Source organism: Panthera pardus, unplaced genomic scaffold, assembly GCF_024362965.1.
Source record: "Panthera pardus isolate Hobbes unplaced genomic scaffold, ASM2436296v1 HiC_scaffold_16, whole genome shotgun sequence".
Classification (NCBI taxonomy): domain Eukaryota; kingdom Metazoa; phylum Chordata; class Mammalia; order Carnivora; family Felidae; genus Panthera; species Panthera pardus.
The window spans coordinates 13,101,963-13,121,409 of record NW_026526721.1 but is presented as its reverse complement, the minus strand read 5'-3'; the positions used below and the strand labels follow the sequence as shown (position 1 = coordinate 13,121,409).

General features: G+C 42.3%; 1 long non-coding RNA gene across 1 annotated transcript; it reads left to right on the top strand.

Annotated features, from left to right (window-relative positions):
• Window positions 1-321: 321 nt before the first annotated feature.
• LOC109249688 (uncharacterized) lies at window positions 322-18,470 on the top strand. Its single transcript, XR_002072705.2, has 5 exons — window positions 322-427; window positions 1,130-1,211; window positions 6,103-6,189; window positions 12,120-12,220; window positions 17,079-18,470. It is a non-coding gene; the product is annotated as an uncharacterized LOC109249688 (long non-coding RNA).
• The last annotated feature ends 977 nt before the right edge of the window (window positions 18,471-19,447 follow it).

The window sequence follows — 19,447 nt, the reverse complement described above, 5'->3', positions numbered from 1 at the left end:
TTAATTGATTTAAATTTAAATAGCTGCATGTGGCTGCAGGCTATCCTGGGGAACAGTGCTATTACAGAGCATATTTGTGTCTCCAAGGCTTTCCTCCTCCCCTGCTCCCTCCAAATCCAAGTTTGCTTTTTTTTTTTTTTTTAACTATAAGTGACCCTGGCATGCTTCAGCATCCCTCTCTAGGCTCCTTAACATGAGAGGAAGTAAGCAAACACTCAGCTCGTTGCCCTACAATTTCTGCAGCTCTCAGACTCCTTCATGTGGAGGCTGAGAGGGGGGTTGGGAGAGGCTTACTGAAATGTCAGTAACATGGTGAGAAAACGTCCGTTCTCCACCAGGCATTTCCTTTGTTGACACGACAGGTTTTCTCTGTGTCCATGTGAGGAGAGCGACGGCTCACCCCGAAATGGAATGCCCGACGTCTCAGGTGGGTGATGTTTCTATTTCAGTTTAATGTGTGTTTACACTCATATAAGTTACTTGAGTTATGTATGCTTGAAGGTACGACATTATAAATGTTTTAGGAGAAAGCCTGTGGAAATTGCATTGCGATTACATAACCAGAGAAGAATTTGACGAGTCCTGGGTTTGCACGAAGGAAAGCAGCTCAGGAGGGAGCTGAGCCTCCAACCAAAGCCCCACTTCCCCAGGACAGAATCATCAGAGTGTGACCCGGGTGATACTGGCAAAGAGCCCGGGCGAGGAAGATGGTTGGGAAAGGTGGATTTACTCAAACAGGCTCCTGGGAAAAGAAAGGAGCAAGGAGTTTCCAGGGTGGAAAAAATAAATTTCATACTTTTTAGCGAAGATCGAAGGCAGTTATTGAGCCCTGAAAGGAGAAAGTGGGTGGAAAGAGAATATAGCACAGATAATGTGTACCTGGAAAAGGTCTGGGGCCTGAAGACAGCTCATGGGTGTCAGAAGAACAGGACAGATGGGGTCTGCCCATGATTGGGTGTCACACAGACACCACGTTAAGGGGATGATGACCAGGTCTGGGGAAGAGTCCTTGTTTAAAACGGGAGAAAGTGTCTCCTTCACTTATTCAGCCATCCGGCTGTTTAGGTCTGCTCAGGCTGCTGTAACAAGACTAGGTGGCTTACACACCAGCAATTTATTTTTCTCACAGTCCTGGAGGCTGGGATCTGGCTGATTTGGTTACTAGTGACAGATCTCTTCTGGCTTGTACCTTCTTGCTGTGTCCTCACATGGTAAGGTGGGGTAAGGGAAGGAGGGGAAGGGAGAGAGAGAGAGAGAGATGGAGTGGGGGAGGGGGAGGGGAAAAGGAGGGGAAGGAGGGAGGGAGGGAGGAAGAGAGCTGCCTGTCATCTCTTCCTATAAGGGCCCTAATCCCATCAGACCATAGTCCCACCCTCATGAGCACATCTAACCCTCATTGCCTCCCAAAGGCCCCATCTCCTAATACCATCACACTGGGAATTAGCACTTCAGTGTGTGAATTTGGAGGGGAAGACAAATTATAAGTATATAGCATCAGCCATTCAACAAATATTTATTGAGCACTAGTTACTAAGTGCTACAGTTGTATGGAGTAAAACACCATCTCAGTCTCAAGGAACTCAATGCAAACAATCACAGCCCAAAGACCTAAGTGCACTAATAGAGAAAGTGCTGGAAGGTGCACAGAGGATGAGGGACCGGCTCTGCTTGGGGGTGTACGGATTAGGGTTATGTGACATTTGAGCGACTCTTCTCTTCTCTTCTCTTCTCTTCTCTTCTCTTCTCTTCTCTTCTCCTCTTCCCTTCCCTTCCCTTCTCCTTCCTTCCTCTCTTCCTTCCTTCCTTCCTTCCATACCTCATTCACTCAATCAAAAAGTTTATCAAGTGTCTACCAAGTACAAAGTCCTATTCTACTGCCCAAGGTCATGGCGCTCAATGAGTCAGACAAAAATACTTGACTTTTGGTGATTATATTCTAGAGGAATAAGATAATAAATAATAAGCAACTAGGTAAACTATTACACGGTCTATCATATTATTATTTCTTTGCCTCAGGTTTATTTTTTAAAATCTTTATTATTGAAGTATACTTAACACATGATGTTCAGGCGTACAACATAGTAATTCAATGATTGTATATATTACAAGCATCTCTCGAAGAACTAGGGAGGTACAGAGAGGGTGATTCCCAGACAGAGGTGACAGTATGTGCCAAGTCAGGAAGGTGGTCGAGGCACAGTGTGTTCTGACATTTGGGATGATCTGTTGTGTCATGGGATTATGAACGATGGCATGGGCTAGGATAGGTCAGCAGGAGATGACATTAGAGAGACAGGTTGGACTTGGAGGAAGATCCAGATATGCCATGCTAAGGACTTTGAACCTGCTCTCAAAGGAAATGGGGAGTCTGAGAACTAGAAGAGTTTTAAACAGGAGAATGTGCAGACCTACGTGTAGGAAGCTAGTGGGCATTGCATTAATGTGCTGGGGCTGCCATCACAAAGTACTACGGACTGGATGGCTGAAACAACAGAAATTTATTTTCTTACAGTCCTGGAGACTGGAAGTCCAAGATCAAGGTGCTGGAAGGTTCAGTCTCTTCTGAAGCCTCTCTTCTTAATTTGTAGATGGCCGTCTTTTCCCTGTGTCTTCACATGGTCTTCCCTCTATGGTGTGTGCCTGTCTGTGTCCAAATTTCCTCTTTTTGTGAGGACACAAGTCCTATCAGATTAGGGCTTACCCTGATGACCTCGTTTCAGCTTGCAACCTCTTGAAAAGGCCCCATCTCTAAATATAGTTACATTCTGAGGTACTGGAGGTTAGGGCTTTAACACACGAGTATGGACGGGGGCTGGGGAGGTGGGGGCACAATTCAGCCCATCACAGCCATCCATACTGAAGGTAGGCTGGATAACAAAGGCTGGTAGGGTAGGTGATGAACTACTTTAAAGCTCTTTTGTACAAATTCACTTGTTGAGTAATGGTGAAGATCTGATTGGGGGCTGTGGTGGGGACAGAGAAGAGCTGGTAGTTTGGGGAGGCATTGGGAGGCTAATGGCTAAAACTAAGTCAAGGAATTTACTAGAAGGGAGAAGTTTGTACCCCTTAACTCAGAATTCCTACCTAACGTCAACAAATATTTGACACACAAACGGGTGCAGATGAAAGCCCGTGAGTTCAGGATATAACAGATACCCTGACTGCAAGGTGATGAGATTCAGCCTCAGTGTCACACCCAGGATCACTGCTGAGGTAGAAGTGTGACACTTTTTATAATAATTTCTTATCCGAGAGCTCTTCATCCTGCTAATAAATTCTTTTTTTTTTAATATGAAATTTATTGTCAAATTGGTTTCTATACAACACCCAGTGCTCATCCCAACAGGTGCCCTCCTCAATACCCATCACCCACCCTCCCCTCCCTCCCACCCTCCATCAACCCTCAGTTTATTCTCAGTTTTTAAGAGTCTCTTATGGTTTGGCTCCCTCCCTCTCTAACTTTTAAAAAATTTTTCCTCCTTCCCCTCCCCCATGGTCTTCTGTTAAGTTTCTCAGGATCCACATAAGCGTGAAAACATATGGTATCTGTCTTTCTCTGTATGACTTATTTCACTCAGCATAATACTCTCCAGTTCCATCTACGTTGCTACGAAAGGCCATATTTCATTCTTTCTCATTGCCAAGTAGTATTCCATGGTGTATATAAACCACAATTTTTTTATCCATTCATCAGTTGATGGAAATTTAGGCTCTTTCCATAATTTAGCTATGGTTGAAAGCCTGCTAATAAATTCTGCTTCTCTATGTGCACAAGAGCTTGAGCATACACCTTCATCAGGTCTAAACAAAGGGACTAGTATATGTCCTAATGTCCTGAAGAAGTGGTTGGTGACAGATCTGATTAGGGGAGCAGAGTTATCTAGAAAAATCATTGGAGGGACTCAGGTACAGTGAAAGTGATCCTTTGCTCCCTATTAAACCTCATCGTGCCTATGTTGTATGTTCTCAGCATTACCGAGACTATTGCTTTATCACATTACTTACGTCATATACTTGTTTTTGACTCAATGCCAGAAACACCTGGACCAGAGAGGTGCCTGACTTCATTGAAAAACAGCTTCCAAGTTTCAGCAACTTTTAAAAATGGAATTTCTAAAGTCTTCCCTTTGACTAGAACAAGCAATCCTAAAATTTGTATGGAACCACAGAAGACCCCGAATAGCCAGAGTAATATTGACAAAGAAAACCAAAGCAGGAGGCATCACAATCCCAGACTTTAGCCTCTACCACAAAGCTGTAATCATCAAGACAGTATGGTATTGGCACAAAAACAGACACATAGATCAATGGAATAGAACAGAGAACCCAGAATTGGACCCACAAATGTATGGCCAACTAACCTTTGACAAAGCAGGAAAGAGTATCCAATGGAAAAAAGACAGTCTCTTTAACAAATGGTGCTGGGAGAACTGGACAGCAACATGCAGAAGAATGAAACTAGACCACTTTTAAACATTAAAAAAAAAGGGGGGGGTGCCTGGGTGGCTCAGTCGGTTAAGCGACTGACTTCGGGTCAGGTCATGTTCTCGCGGTCTGTGAGTTTGAGCCCTGCGTCAGGCTCTGTGCTGACAGCTCAGAGCCTGGAGCCTGTTTCAGATTGTGTCTCCCTCTCTCTGACCCTCTCCTGTTCATGCTCTGTCTCTCCCTGTCTCAAAAATAAATAAAAAACGTTAAAAAAAAAAAAAAGAAAGAAAGAAACTAGATCACTTTCTTACACCATACACAAAATAAACTCAAAATGAATGAAAGACCTAAATGTGAGACCGGAAACCATCAAAACCCTAGAGGAGAAACCAGGCAAGAACCTCTTTGACCTCAGCCTCAGCAATTTCTTGCTCGACACATCTCCGAAGGCAAGGGAATTAAAAGCAAAAATGAGCTACTGGGACCTCACCAAGAGAAAAAGCTTCTGCACAGCAAAGGAAACAATTGACAAGACTGAAAGGCGACTGATGGAATGGGAAAAGACCTTTGCAAATTACATATCGAATAAAGGGTTAGTATCCAAAATCTATAAAGAATTTACCAAACTCAACACCCAAAAAACAAATAATCCAGTGAAGAAATGGGCAGAAGACATGAATAGACACTTTTCCAAAGAAGACATCCAGATGGCCAACAGACATGTGAAAAGATTCTCAATGTCACTCATCATCAGGGAAATACAAATTAAAACCATACTGAGATACCACCTCACACGGGTCAAAGTGGCTAAAATTAACAACTCAAGAAACAGATGCTGGTGAGGATGTGGAGAAATGGGAACCCTCTTGCACTGTTGGCGGGAATGCAAACTGGTGCAGAGGCTCTGGAAAACAGTATGGAGGTTCCTCAAAAAATTAGAAAGAGAACTACCCTACGACCCAGCAATAGCATTACTGGGAATTTACCCAAGGGATACAGGAGTGCTGATTCATAGGGGCACATGTACCCCAGTGTTTATAGTAGCACTATCAACAATAGCCAAATTATGGAAAGAGGCCAAATGTCCATCAACTGATGGATAAAGAAGATGTGGTGTATATATACATACAATGGAATAGTACTTGGCAATGAAAAAGAATGAAATCTTGCCATTTGCAACAACGTGGATATAACTGGAGGGTATTATGCTAAGTGAAATAAGTCAGTGAGACAAAGACAGATATCATATGTTTTCACTCCTATGTGGAAGTTGAGAAACTTAACAGAAGACCATGGGAGAGGGAATGAAAAAAATATATATTGTTACAAACAGAGGGAGGCAAACCATAAGAGACTTTTGAATACAGAGAACAAACTGAGGGTGGAAAGGAGTGGAGGGGTGTGTGTGTGTGTGGGGGAATTGGTGATGGGCATTGAGGAGGGCACTAGTTGGGATGAGCACTGGGTGTTGTATGTAAGTGATGAACCATGGGAATCTACCTCCAAAACCAAGAGCGCACTGTACACACTTTATGTTAGCCAATTTGACAATAAATTATATTTAAAAAAAAACGAAGGTTAGATGTAATGCTATTAAAAGACATCAAAAAATTAATAATAAAGTCTTCCTTTGAGTCATTGCCCCAGAACTGAACTCTACTGCTTTTTCCTCTTCAGAACTCCTTCATGCTGCTGGGTCACTGCCACTTCTGTCTTCCTCCAAAATACCACCTCGTACCTAGAGCACGTCACCACTAAGCACGGGTAAGAGGGGAGAAGGCAGTGAAGGTGTGTATGGCACAGTTTCTGCTTCCAGGAGCACACAGTCTCCTGAAAGAAAAGAGAAGCGCAGGATGTTGAAATGGGACTCTTGTCTCTCTTTTTGGCTGAGGCAGCAAGTCAATAGATACAACAGCAATGACACTGCAAAGTGAGGCATGTGGTTTCCCAGGCAGGACTGCAAAGGAGGTCACTGGGAAGCCAGCTTTGAGGCCCCAGCTGACCACCAGCTGCAGCCTATACAAAACACTGGAGAGGCCAAGAGAGAGGCTGGAGGTTAGACAGAGGACTCCTTTGAAGAGAAATAGGCAGTGTGCACTGAGTTTTATCCCTCCATGGAGGGGGAGGTGGTGCTGCTACCTTCTTTCCTCGATCTGTGAGGGTGACTTCAAAAACACCTTTGGACAGCTTGTCAGGTATTCCCAGGAAAATGGGTAACTCAGGGGACCAGAGTCTGGGTATGTGGATTCTCACGAGTGAGAGGTTGGCTGAGGCCACAGAGAAAAGGTCTGTGTGCCCGCACTTGAACTGACCGCAGGCCAAAGATGCATGTTCACTGTGGACCAGAGGTGAGTGTGTGTGTGTGTGTGTGTGTGTGAGAGAGAGAGCCCTGGGGGATTATCATAGAGAAGGGCCAGAGCAGAAAGAAGCTAGAGGAATTGCTATGTGACCATGGGCCAAAGGAGGGCTTTTAAGTGACCAGCTAGATGGGACTCTTCTGCCTGAGTCACAGGCATGATAGGTGAGAAATAGCCCCAGTTTTGGGGGGCAGGAAGGAGGCTCAGAGAAAGAACTGGCTTCACACAGGAGTCATGTGACCAAAGGCTGCTTCCTCTGCCCATTCCCTGATTCTAACCTTGGCAAGGACAGAGGTACAGCCAGCAAGGTGAGTGAAAGAGAGAAGAAACCAACCAGATGGTTCCAAGGGCCCACCAAAAGGAGGCCCAAACTGATAGGGAGGGACTTTAACGTCAAATGGAAATTTGACCATTATATGGGCTGGATATTGTGAACGTATTATCTGAGAGAAGCAAGAAGCCGCGAGGCCTGCCTGAGATTTCATATGGTGGCAGAGAAAGAGCCAGCCCCTCCAGTGGGTTGAACCCACTCTTTTAGGGTAAGGAAACACTGTGTTCTGATTGTACTTGGTGATTTTCCCTCTTCCAGTATTGGTTCTATGCACACATGATGATGATCTAAGGCAGAATAATGTACCCGTCTCTTGTTGCCTCAGGAATCCAATCACCCATTGGACTCCTGCTCTGTGCCAGACCCAGCCGACTCTGGGGAACAACAGGGAACAAAACCAGGCAAGGCCTTGACCCTTCAGAGAACTGACAGTCCAGCTGGGGAGACTCTAGACCCTATGAAACAAACTCACGTGCAGCATGTTTTGAGAATGTGATGAGGGAAGAATCACACAGGAGTGGAGTAGAAAAGAGGAAAGGCTTCCTGGAAGAGAGAGGACGGAGTTGGGTCCTGCAGAAGTGGCCAGCCCTGGGTGGGAAGCAATGGCCAAGAAGGCTCTCCAGACAGAGTGACCAGTGTTCAGGCACATCATGGGAGAGGAGTGGCCCAATGTCGTGTCAGCACAGAGTGTGCAAAAGGCCAAATGAGTATGAGTCTATTATAGGAAATAGAATACAGTAGGCAAATCTACAGAGATGGGAAGCAGATTGGTGATTGCCTAGGGTTGAGGGGGTTGCTAATGAGCACAGGGGCTCTTGTTGGGAAAAGGAAATTTTCGAAAATTTGATTGAGATGATGGTTACCTTAAATACATTAAATATACTGAAACCATTGAATTAGACACTTGAAATGAGTGAATTTCATGGTATATGAATTATATCTCAAAAAGCTGCTAAAAAAAGAATCCAGTCACAGCACAATAAATATAGATGATACAATCCGTAGAGAATTCAGAATCTGGCAACACTAGACAACATGTCATTTAAGAATAGGTGGCAAAACTATAAAGAAATCAGGGGAATACAGTCAATAATATTGTAATAACTTTGTACAGTGACAGATGATAACTAGACTTACTGTGGGGATATTATAGGGTATTGTATGTCAGTTATACTTCAGTAATAATAATAAAAAAAAGAAATAAAGGGAATGATCCTGCAAATGTCAGGGCAAAATTCGTTCTTGGAGGCAGGAGGGAAACAGGTAAATGGGGGAGTACAGAAGTCAGTGACCATCTAACAAAGCCGACATAGCTGAGTCTTACTGTGACTGGTGGTTTCACAGGCATGATCTTTATAAAAATAATTGTACATCTCTTAGGAACAATCTTTTGAATGTATGACATGTTTCAAAATAAATAAAGACAAAAGGGGAGGAGGCCAAATGAGAGACAGGACCAAAAGTCCCCTGGCACTCATGGGGAAGAGTCCAGAGCACGAGGTGAGACCTAACGAGGGAGACGATGGGGAGCCATTGTACTGGAGGAGACAGCAAGGGGATGGGAGAGGTAGTTTAGGAAGGTAACCAGGCTCTGTGAGCAAGACGGATGGGAGCAGGGAGTGGCCCTGGGTGGGGAGAAGTTCCGGGGGAGAGAGAACAGGGTCTGAGCATGTGCAGTGGGCCAGTCGGGGAGGGGGTGCCATGGGAACGGCGTGAGGACCACCGTGCAGAAATCAGCGATGTAAGAGTAAGGGATGAAGGATGCCTGGGAGAATGAATGACAGCATGGTGGGCAGAGATAGGGAGTCAGGGAGGAGGGGCTGGAGGGAAGCAGAGATGAATAGTTTAGCTTTGGCTACGTATGGAGTATAAGAAACTACTATATTATAAAGTGAGGGATCTCAGGAGCTTGCAACTATAACTCTTGGCAAATTGTAGGTTCCCACATAATTATGGGATCTTTCCAAGTTCTATTTGGGCCAGGTTCTTTGAGGAACCTGCCTGTCTTTTGTAGTCCCAACCCTCTCTGTAATTCAGCCTGATCTGCAGTCCCCGCCTCCCACCATTTTCCAAGATGTAGAATGAGATGAGTCCCGTTGGTTTAGCCTGGGGCCGTGGCAGTGCCGATTTGAGAGGAGGCTTTTTGGCTTCCCAGCTCTGAAAACTCTCCTTGGATAAATTGTTCTTGGCTACCCCAGGTTCCTGCTGCTCTGGGAACCTTATCTGGCATAGCTTATGAGAGGAGCAGAAATGAAGGTCCCCAGGAGGTAAAGACTCCTAAGGCTAGGACCTGAAGGAAGAACAAGCTCATCCAGTTCCAGGTGGGAGGAGCAGGCGTGCAGGTGCCAGCGAGCGACAGTGTGAGTGGAGCTGACAGGGAGGGGCCCGAGAGCAAGCCAAGGGCCAAACTGTGCAAGCAGTTAGACTGGACTATTTACCCTAAGGGTAACTGAAGCTATTGGAGGTTTTGAAGTAGGGAAATGATATGATCGGTTTCTACTTGTGGCTAATGAACATTTACTGTGTGCCAGGAATCCTTCAATCTTTTCATCTACACTATCTTATTTAATCTTTTTAGTGGCTCTATGGGACTGGATATGATCCATCCATCCATCCATCCATCCACCCATCCACCCACTCAACTATCCATCCTTCCATCCATCCATCCCTCCATCCCTCCATCCCTCCATCCCTCCATTCCCTCCATCAATCTAATCATCCATCCATCCATCCATTCATCCATCCATCCATCCACCCAACTAACAATTTTTTAAAAATTGAAGACAGCTTTGTGCTAGTCACTGTACTCATGTTCTTTGGACAGATGAGGAAATTGAAGGGTCCTCACTCCTAGAAGTTCAAATCAATTCTTTAAAAAAAATTTGTTTTTTAGTTTATTTATTTTTGAGAGAGAGAGAGAGAGAGACAGACAGACAGAGTGCGAACAGGGAAGGGGAGGAGAGAGTGGGAAGCACAGAATCTGAAGCAGGCTCCAGGCTCTGAGCTGTCAGAACAGAACGGAGCCCGATGCGGGGCTCAAACTCACAATCTGCGAGATCATAGATCATGACCTAAGCCAAAGTCGGCACTTAACTGACTGAGCCGCCCGGCACTTAACTGACCTACAGCCTAGGTCAAATCAAGGCTGTAACTAGAAAGAGGCTTGGCCAGAATTCAAATCCAGGAAAGCAGACTCCAGCGCCTGGGGTTTTCCACTGGATCAGAGGCATTGCTCAGGTCTCTTTTCAGGGTAGGACTGCAGGTCCTGGGTGAGACCTAAAGGCAAGGTCACCTGGGATCCTGAAGTATGAATTGGTCTTCAGTAAAATGAGGGGGTTGCTGAGGCCACTATATATGAGATGAATAGAATAAAAAGCACATGTGTGAATGAGTTTGGCAGACCTGGTTACCTGCCATTTCTCTGCCTTCTTTCTTGCTAACAGAACTCTGATTTGGGGGGTGGGGCATGCTGGGAAAAGCAAAGTGTGGGGGAACCACAGTGTATCTAGTTTCTATAGAGACTTGTGATTGGTTTGAAACCAATCATGGCTAAGCTAATACTGTTTGTTAGGTACTCACCTTTTCTGCCCCCTTTGCAGCTAGTGGGGGGCCAGCCATGTGACCAAGTTTTGGCCAATGAAACAACAAGGAAGTCTGTTGAGGGCTTTTAAAAAATGGTTTTGATTGCCCTGATGGAAAGCAAGAAAATCAGCCCTGTCTATCTGGCTGCCTTACTGCATCCTGACTTTGAATGCAGCCATGATTCCTGGAGCTGTGGTAGCCATCTTGTGACCATGAGGCAACAGACACAAAGACAAAAAGCCAGCAAACGAGATGGCAGGATAGACAGAAAGAGCTGGGTTCTTAAATGTACTTGAGCAGCTAACAAATGGCAGCAAGGGCTTCCCTCCAGACTGCTAATATGTGAAAAAAGTAAATCCCTAGGAGTTAACATTTTTTCCATTACCTCTAGTTGACCATGTGCTAACTGATATAATAAGCATGGTGAGGAGAAGGCAGGAAGGAGAGAACTTATTTGGAGTGTAGGGTGATGTGAAGGCACCAATGGGAATGTGGCTTAGTTTTCTCATTGTTTTATGTGTTGTAAATCTTGAAGACAGGGTCACTTTTTCTTTTCTGTTTTTATCTTTTCCCTCCTGTACTCGCCTAACTTCCCCCTTCCCTTTAGCCCACATCAAGCCCCCATGCACCATGACTTGGTTTGGAATAAAGAAATTTCCCCTTTGTTGATTCTCACTCTACCGTTGTCAAGTTATCAAAAATTTTCCAGATAGGGCAGACACCTAAACTCTTTCACTGTACTCATGAAAACTTTTACAGATGCTTCGCTTATTATTTTCTGTAATGCCCAGAAGGGAAGCTGGTAATTTAGAAACTTACATGGTCCTTTGAGAAGAGGAAAGGCCTCAAGCCAAAAATGTCATAAAAGAATTTGGAGGGGAGGGAAGGGCAGTTGTAAAAATAAAATGACAGAGACAATGGAAGAAAAGGAAAGAAAAGATACAAGGGAGTCTTTTGAATCACTGGCATTTTCATGCTCTCACAAGTTACCGTCAGCAAAACCTACATGACCCCCTACCCCCACCCACCACACACTTTCTGCTTAAATCCCAGCAGTGGACTGATGTCTCTTCTATCAGTGGAGACATATTTCTGAGATATCTAATTCTAATAGCCTTGCACGACAGCACTGTTAGTTACTTTGCAGACAGCTGTTACCCCAACTTCCCTTATTCCAAGTGAACAGCGTCCCATTTTTAATTACCCTCCAAAGTGTGGCAGCGCTATTCAGATTAGGATGGCCTTGCAGTGGCTTCAGACCTAGGGTAGGGAGTTGTTTTCCCTTCCCAGGGATTGGTTTATGAATGGCCCTGTGACACAGTTTTGGCCATTGAGATGAGAGGGGAAAGCTGGTAGGGATTTTATGGGGAAGTTCCCTTTGTTTTTAGAAGAGGTGGGCATGTTTGTTGTTGTTGTTGTTTCAGATTCTGGTGTGGATGTGTAAAGAGGTGATGCCTGGAACGATGACAGCCTTTTGCGGACCATTAGAGGAGCCTCCAAAGGATAAGCCAGCATACTAAGAATGGTAAAAAGAAAAATAGTCTGTGTTTTTGGTTTTGTTTCACCTCCATATTAACCAGCTCTGGAAATATTCCCCTTTCGAACTTAATGTTTTATTATTAGACTGACTGATCAGAAAGAAGACTGGGGAAAGGTGAATCTTCAGATTCTTGCAGTGCCAGAGAATAAGGAAGTGCTAAACTGCCACCCCCAAGGGGCTATGTCTCCCATCCAAGTACTAACCAGGCCCGACCCTGCTTAGCTTCCAAGATCAGACGAGATAGGGCACGTTCAGGGTGGTATGGCCGTAGACAGACCCCAAGGGGCTATGTCAAAGGGACACAGCTGAAAGACCTTCCAATGGCCAAAACTGGGACCGTTTGAGCAATAAAATAATTGAAAGGTGCTGGATTATGACCTGAAGTATAAAATAAATATCCACAAGTCCATACTAATATAAAAAAGTGAATAAATACATGAAGAAGAATGGAGGAATCTCCTGTGCAGAAAAATTCCAAATAATTCATGTAGATATGATGTCCTCAAAGAAGTGGAGCCTGACTGCCCACTCCCTAAGTGTGGAATTCCTTTAGAAGGAACCACTTCCTTCTAAAGAGTAAACTATGGAAACTGGGGAGAAAAGAGTTACTCCACAGTGGAGAATCCTGACACACATGACCTCAGCTGGTGATCAAGGTCAACATCAACAGGGGTTAAGTCATATTGATAGAAGGTACCTCTGATATCATGTGGTAAGAATGGCCCTTTATCTCTCTGGTTTTCCTTCCCCAGACCCATAATCCCTTTCTAATCATGAGACTAATATCAGACAAACCCAAATTTAGGTATGATCTAAAAAATTCTTACTTGGTACTCCACAAAGCTATCAAAATTATCAAAAACAAGGACAATCTGAGGGACTGTCATAGCAAGAGAAGCTCAAGGAGACTTGGTGATTAACCAGAATGTGAGATCCTGGAAGGGATCCTGGATATGAGGTAAAAACAAAGGAAATTTGAGTAAAGTATGGAGTTTAGTTAATAATAATGTATCAACGTTGGTTTATAAATTTTTTTAAGTTTATTTATTTTGAGAGAGAGAGAGAGAGAGAGAGAGCACATGTGTGTGAGTGGGGGAGGGGGAGAGAGAGGGAGACGGAATGAATCTCAGGCAGGCTCTGCACTGTCCAGTACAGATCCCGATGTGGGGCTCAAACTCGCGAACCGTGAGATCATGGCCTGAGCCGAAGTCAGATGCTTAACCCACTGAGCCACCCACGTGCCCTGGTTCACAAATTGTGACAAATTTACCATACTAACATGAGATGTTAATAATAGGGGAAAGCAGGTGGAGATAGATAGGAGTTCTCAGCACTATCTTCACAAAGTTTCTATAAACCCAAAACTATTTTAAAATTCAAAGTTGATTTTACAAAAGAGAGCTACCAATATTAAGAATGAGAAAGATTCTAGTCACTACAGGATATTAAAAGGATAATATTATGAACAACTTTATGGCAATTTATTTGATAAGTTAGACGAAAAGGACACAATTGTTAAAGACCCAAGCTACTAAAGTCACCCAGGAAGAAACTTAATATAGTGCAGATAACTTAGGTAGCCCATGGCTATTAAGGAAATTTAATATCTAGTTTAAGACTTTTCCACAGAGAAAACTTCCAGCTCAGTTAGTTTCACTGAGAAATTCTATCAAACATTTAAGGTAAAACTATGGCCAGTCTCACACTTCTAGCCTTCGTTCCAGAAGGCTAGTGTTACCCTGATATCAAAACCAGCATAAGACATTATGAGAAAACTATACCCCACTATACTTCATGCAAAAATGCTGAGCAAAATTTTAGCAAACTGAATTCAACAATATGTAAAAGGGATAATATATCATGACTAAATGAGGTTTATCCCAGGAAGGAAAGCTTGATTTAACATTTGAATGTCAATCAATGTAATCTGTATTAACAAAATTACAATAAACAGAAGAAAGTGAGCACTAATACACATTAACAGAACAAAAAAGGAGAAACCATATGATCATCTCAATGCAGAAAAAGCTTTTGACAAAATTCAACATCTATTCCTGATAAAACTCCAGCAACTAGAAATAGAAGGGAATTTTCTTCAACCTGATAAAGACATCTATGAAAACCCACAGCTAGTATAATATTTGCTGGGAAAGAGAATGCTTCACTCCTAAGATCAGGAGTGAGACAGAGATGCTTACCACGGTACCCAAGGTTGTACTGCAGTTTCTATACAGTGCAATAAAGCAAGAAAAAGAGATAAACATTTATATTTTGAGAAAGAAGCCAACCTGGCTTTATTTACAGATGACATGGTCATCTATGTGTAAAGTTGCATGAAATCGGAACTAATAAGTGAGTTTAGCAAGATGGCAGAATCAATATACAGGATGAATATACAAAATCAATAGTATTTCTGTACATTAGCGATAAGAAAATCAGAAATTGAAAACTTTGAAATATGCCATTGACAAAATCATAACAGATATGAAATACTTGGAAGTCTAAAGATGTGAGGGGCGCCTGGGTGGCTCAGTCAATTAAGTGTCCAATGTTGGCTCAGGTCATGATCTCAGGGTTTGTGAGTCCAAGCCCCGTATTGGGCTCTGTGCTGACAGCTCGGAGCCTGGAGCCTGCTTCGGATTCTGTGTATCCCTCTCTCTCTGCCCCTCCTCCACTTGCTCACATTCTCTCTCTCTCTCAAAAAAAATAAATAAATAAAGTTAAAAAAATTTTTAAAAATTAAAAAAAAGAGAGATGTGAAAGACCTGTCACTGAAAACTCTGTAACATTGTTGCAATAAATGAAAGAAGACCTAAATAGATGGGAAATATACATGTTGATGAATTGGGAGACTCAGTATTGTTACAATGTTAATGATCTCCAATGTAATCTAAAGATTCAATGCAATACAATCAAAATCTCAGAAGCCTATTTGGGGAGTAGAGATTTATTAAACTATTTCTAAAAATCCACATGGAAATACAAAAAGCCCAAAATAACAGCTTCAAAAAATATACGCAAAGTTGGGGGGACTTAATACTACCTGCATTCAAACTAGTTATAAAGTGCCAGTAACCAAGATGCAGTGTGTTATTTGCTAAAAGATAGACAAATATAGACAGAGAATAGACTGGAAAGTTCATAAATAGAGCATTTATATATGCTCTCTCTAGACATAGACAACTTATTTGGGACAAACCTACAAAGGCAATTTAGTGAAGCTTTCTAGTCTCTGCAACAGGTGGTGCTGGGATAATTGTACATCCAGATGCAAAAAAAAAAAAAAAAAAAAAAAAAATTAACGTCAGTACCTCATACTATGTACAAAAACAACCCCAAGTAGGTCATAGACCCAAATGTGAAAGTAAAATTAGAAAAATTTTGGAATAAAATATAAAAAAAAAAAATCTTTGTGACCCTGAGTTAGATGACAATTTGTTAGATACACCACAAAAAGCATGACCCATAAAAGAAAAAATTGTTAAGTTGCACTTCATCAGAATTAAGCACTTTAGTCTCTTCAATGAATGGTATTGGGAAAACTGGATATCCAGGAGCAAATGTAAGAAACTGAACTCTTACATCACACACAAAAATCAACTCAAAATGGGTTGAAGAATTAACAGTGAGATCCAAAACTGTAAAACTCTCAGATAAAAACATAGGGGAGAATCTTCAGGACCTAGGTCTTGACATTGATTGTATGGATATGACACCAAAAGCACAGGCAATAAAAACAAAAATAAGGGAGACTAGATCAAACTAAAGAGTTTTCTGTACATTAAAATGAACAATCGACAGAATGAAAAGGCAAACTATGGAGTGGGAACAAATATTTGTAAACCATGTATCTGATAAGTGGTCTCCCAAATGTTTAAGGAGCTCCTAGAACTCAACAGTAAAACAACTAATAACTTGATTGAAAAAAATGGGCTGGGGACTTGAATAGATGATTCTCCAAAACAACATACCAATGTCCAACAGGCGTATGAAAAAAATACTCAATGTCAAAAAAAAAAAAAAAAAAGCAACAAAAACAAAACCCCAAACAACTCAATGTCATTAATCATTAGGAAAAATAAATCAAAACCGCAGAGGAGCTATCACCTCATACCTGTTGGTGTATAACAGGGTGGCCATTATATTAAAAATAAACAGGGGTGCCTGGGTGGCTCAGTCGGTTAAGCGTCTGACTTCGGCTCAGGTCATGATCTCGCAGCTCGTGGGTTCGAGCCCCGCATCAGGCTCTGTGCTGACAGCTCAGAGCCTGGAGCCTGCTTTGGATTCTGTGTCTCCCTCTCTCTCTGCCCCACCCCCTGCTTACACTCTGTCTCCCTCTCTCAAAAATAAATAAAACGTTAAAAAAAATAAACAAACAAAACCTGAAAGATAACAAGAGCTGTCAGGAAAGTGGAGAAATAAGAATCCTTTGGGGCGCCTGGGTGGCTCAGTCGGTTGAGCGGCCGACTTCGGCTCAGGTCACGATCTCGCGGTCCGTGAGTTCGAGTCCCGCATCAGGCTCTGGGCTGACGGCTCAGAGCCTGGAGCCTGCTTCCAATTCTGTGTCTCCCTCTCTCTCTGCCCCTCCCCCGTTCATGCTCTGTCTCTCTCTGTCTCAAAAATAAATAAAACGTTAAAAAAAAAATTAAAAAAAAAAAAGAATCCTCGCACACTGTCAAGGCAATGCAAAAGAGGGCGACGATTATGGAAAACAGTATGGAGGTTCCTCAAAAAATTAAAAATAGAAGTACTTTATAATCCGACAATCCCACTTCTGGGTTTTTTCCTAAAAGAATTGAAATAGGATCTTAAAGAGATATTAGCACTCTTTTGTCCTCTGCAGCACTATTCACAATAGTCAAGATGTGGGAACTACCGAAAAGTTCACCAACAGACGAATGAATGGAGAAAATGTGACGTATACATACAATGGGCTATTACTCAGCCTTAAAGGACATTCTGCAAGATGTGACAACCCCGGGTGAAACTTGAGGACATCATACTAAGTGAAAGAAGCCAGAAAAAACAGAAAGGTAAATAATGTGTGAGGTATCTAAAATAGTCAAACTCATAAAATCAAAGAGTAGAATGGTGGTTACCAGGGGCTGGGGGAAAGGGGAAATTGGGAGTTATTAACCAATGGGCAGAAAGTTTCAGCCGAGCAAGATGAGTAATTTCGAGAGATCTGCTGTATCACCTTGTACTTACGGTCCACAATAACGAATTATGCACTTAAAATTTTGAGAGGGTAGGTCTCATGTTAGGTGTTCTTACCACATTAATTAAAAAATATATAAATCTTTGCTCTTATAAGCCCCTAGAAGAGAATGAAAAGACAAGCCACAGACAGGGATACAATATTTTCAAGTCTTATATCAAATAAAGGTCTTATATACAGACTATATACCAAATATCAAAATTCAATAATTATAACCTAATTGTTTGAATGGGCGAAAAATGTGAACAGATACTTTACCCCCAAAGATATAGGGATGGCAAATAAACACATTAAAAGATGCTCAGTATCATTTGTCGTTAGGGAAATCCAAACTAAAACCACCCTGAGATACCATTACATATTAATCCCAATGGCAACACAGGTGAATCACTGAATACTTATGTGAGTGATAGGAGCCAGCCCCAAAAGTTCACACTATAGGATTCTAAGTTTTATAAAATCCTAGAAAAGCAAATTTATCTGTAGTGACAAGAAACTGTCTGCTCGGTTGAGTAGGGGGGGGAGAAGTGACAGGGAGGAATATAAAGATTTGGAGGCGAGGGGTATGTTCATTATCCATTGCTGCTCATGGTGGCGTATATGTTCGTATATGCATCATTCATGTATACATGTGTCGACACTAACCAAGTTGCACACTTTATACAAAGCTCACTATACCACAATTATAACTCAGTAAATTCTATCTTTAGGAAATAATCACAGGTATTTAGGAAATCATCTTTCAAAAATAATCACCATAAAAATGTATTTATAAGGATATTCATTGCAGAAATATTTACAGTAGCATAGAAACTCAGAGGTAGATTCGAAGCCCAGTGATAGAAAGATGTAAATTGTTCTTCTACATTATAAAAATAAGTATTATACATTTATGTAATGTGAGATTTGTGATGGAATTTTACTCACATGAGGAAAGGCATGCAGTATGTTACTGAGGAAAAGCAGGATACAAAATCTTGAAATATAATCACAATTTAACTACCGTCTCCCCCTCACACCCACTAGGAGATAAAATTCCTGAAGGAGATGAGCTAAAATTATCTGAGTGGTGGTATTACGGACGTTTTTTTCCCTTTTATTTATTATTTTACCTCCATATTTTCCAAACTTTTTATAATAACCACAATCAACTTTTTTACCCAGAAAATAACATCTTTTAAAAAATAAAATTTATGGTCAAGTTAGCTAATATACAGAGTATACCGTGTGCTCTTGGCTTCAGATTTCCTTGATTCGTCACTTACACAAAACATCCAGTGCTCATCCTAACAAGGGCGCTCCTCAATGCCCATCACCCATTTTCCTTGCCCCCCATGCCCCCCACTCCTTTCCACCCTCAGTTTGTTCTCTGTATTCAAAAGTCTCCTATGGTTTGCCTTCCTCTCTGTTTGTAACAATATATATTTTTTTCATTCCCTCTCCCATGGTCTTCTGTTAAGTTTCTCAGGATCCACATATGAGTGAAAACATATGGTATCTGTCTTTCTCTGCCTGCCTTATTTCACTTAGCATAATACCCTCTAGTTCCATCCATGTTGTTGCAAATGGTGAGATTTCATTCTTTTTCGTTGCCGAGTACTATTCCATTGTGTGTGTGTGTATCACATCTTCTTTATCCATCAGTTGATGGACATTTGGGATCTTTCCATAATTTGGCTATTGTTGATAGCGCTTCTGTAAACATTGGGGTACGTGTGCCCCTATGAATCCGCACTCCCTTATTCTTTGGATAAATTCCTAGTAGTGCTATTGCTGGGTTGTAGGGTAATTCAATCTTTAATATTTTTAATATGTATTTATTTTTGTGAGAGAGACAGAGAGAGACAGAGCACAAGCAGGGGAGGGACAGAGAGAGAAGGAGACACAGAATCTGAAGCAGGGTCCAGGCTCTGAGCCGTCAGCACAGAGCCTGATGCGGGGCTTGAACCCACAAACCGTGAGATCATGACCTGAGCCGAAGTCGGACGCTCAAC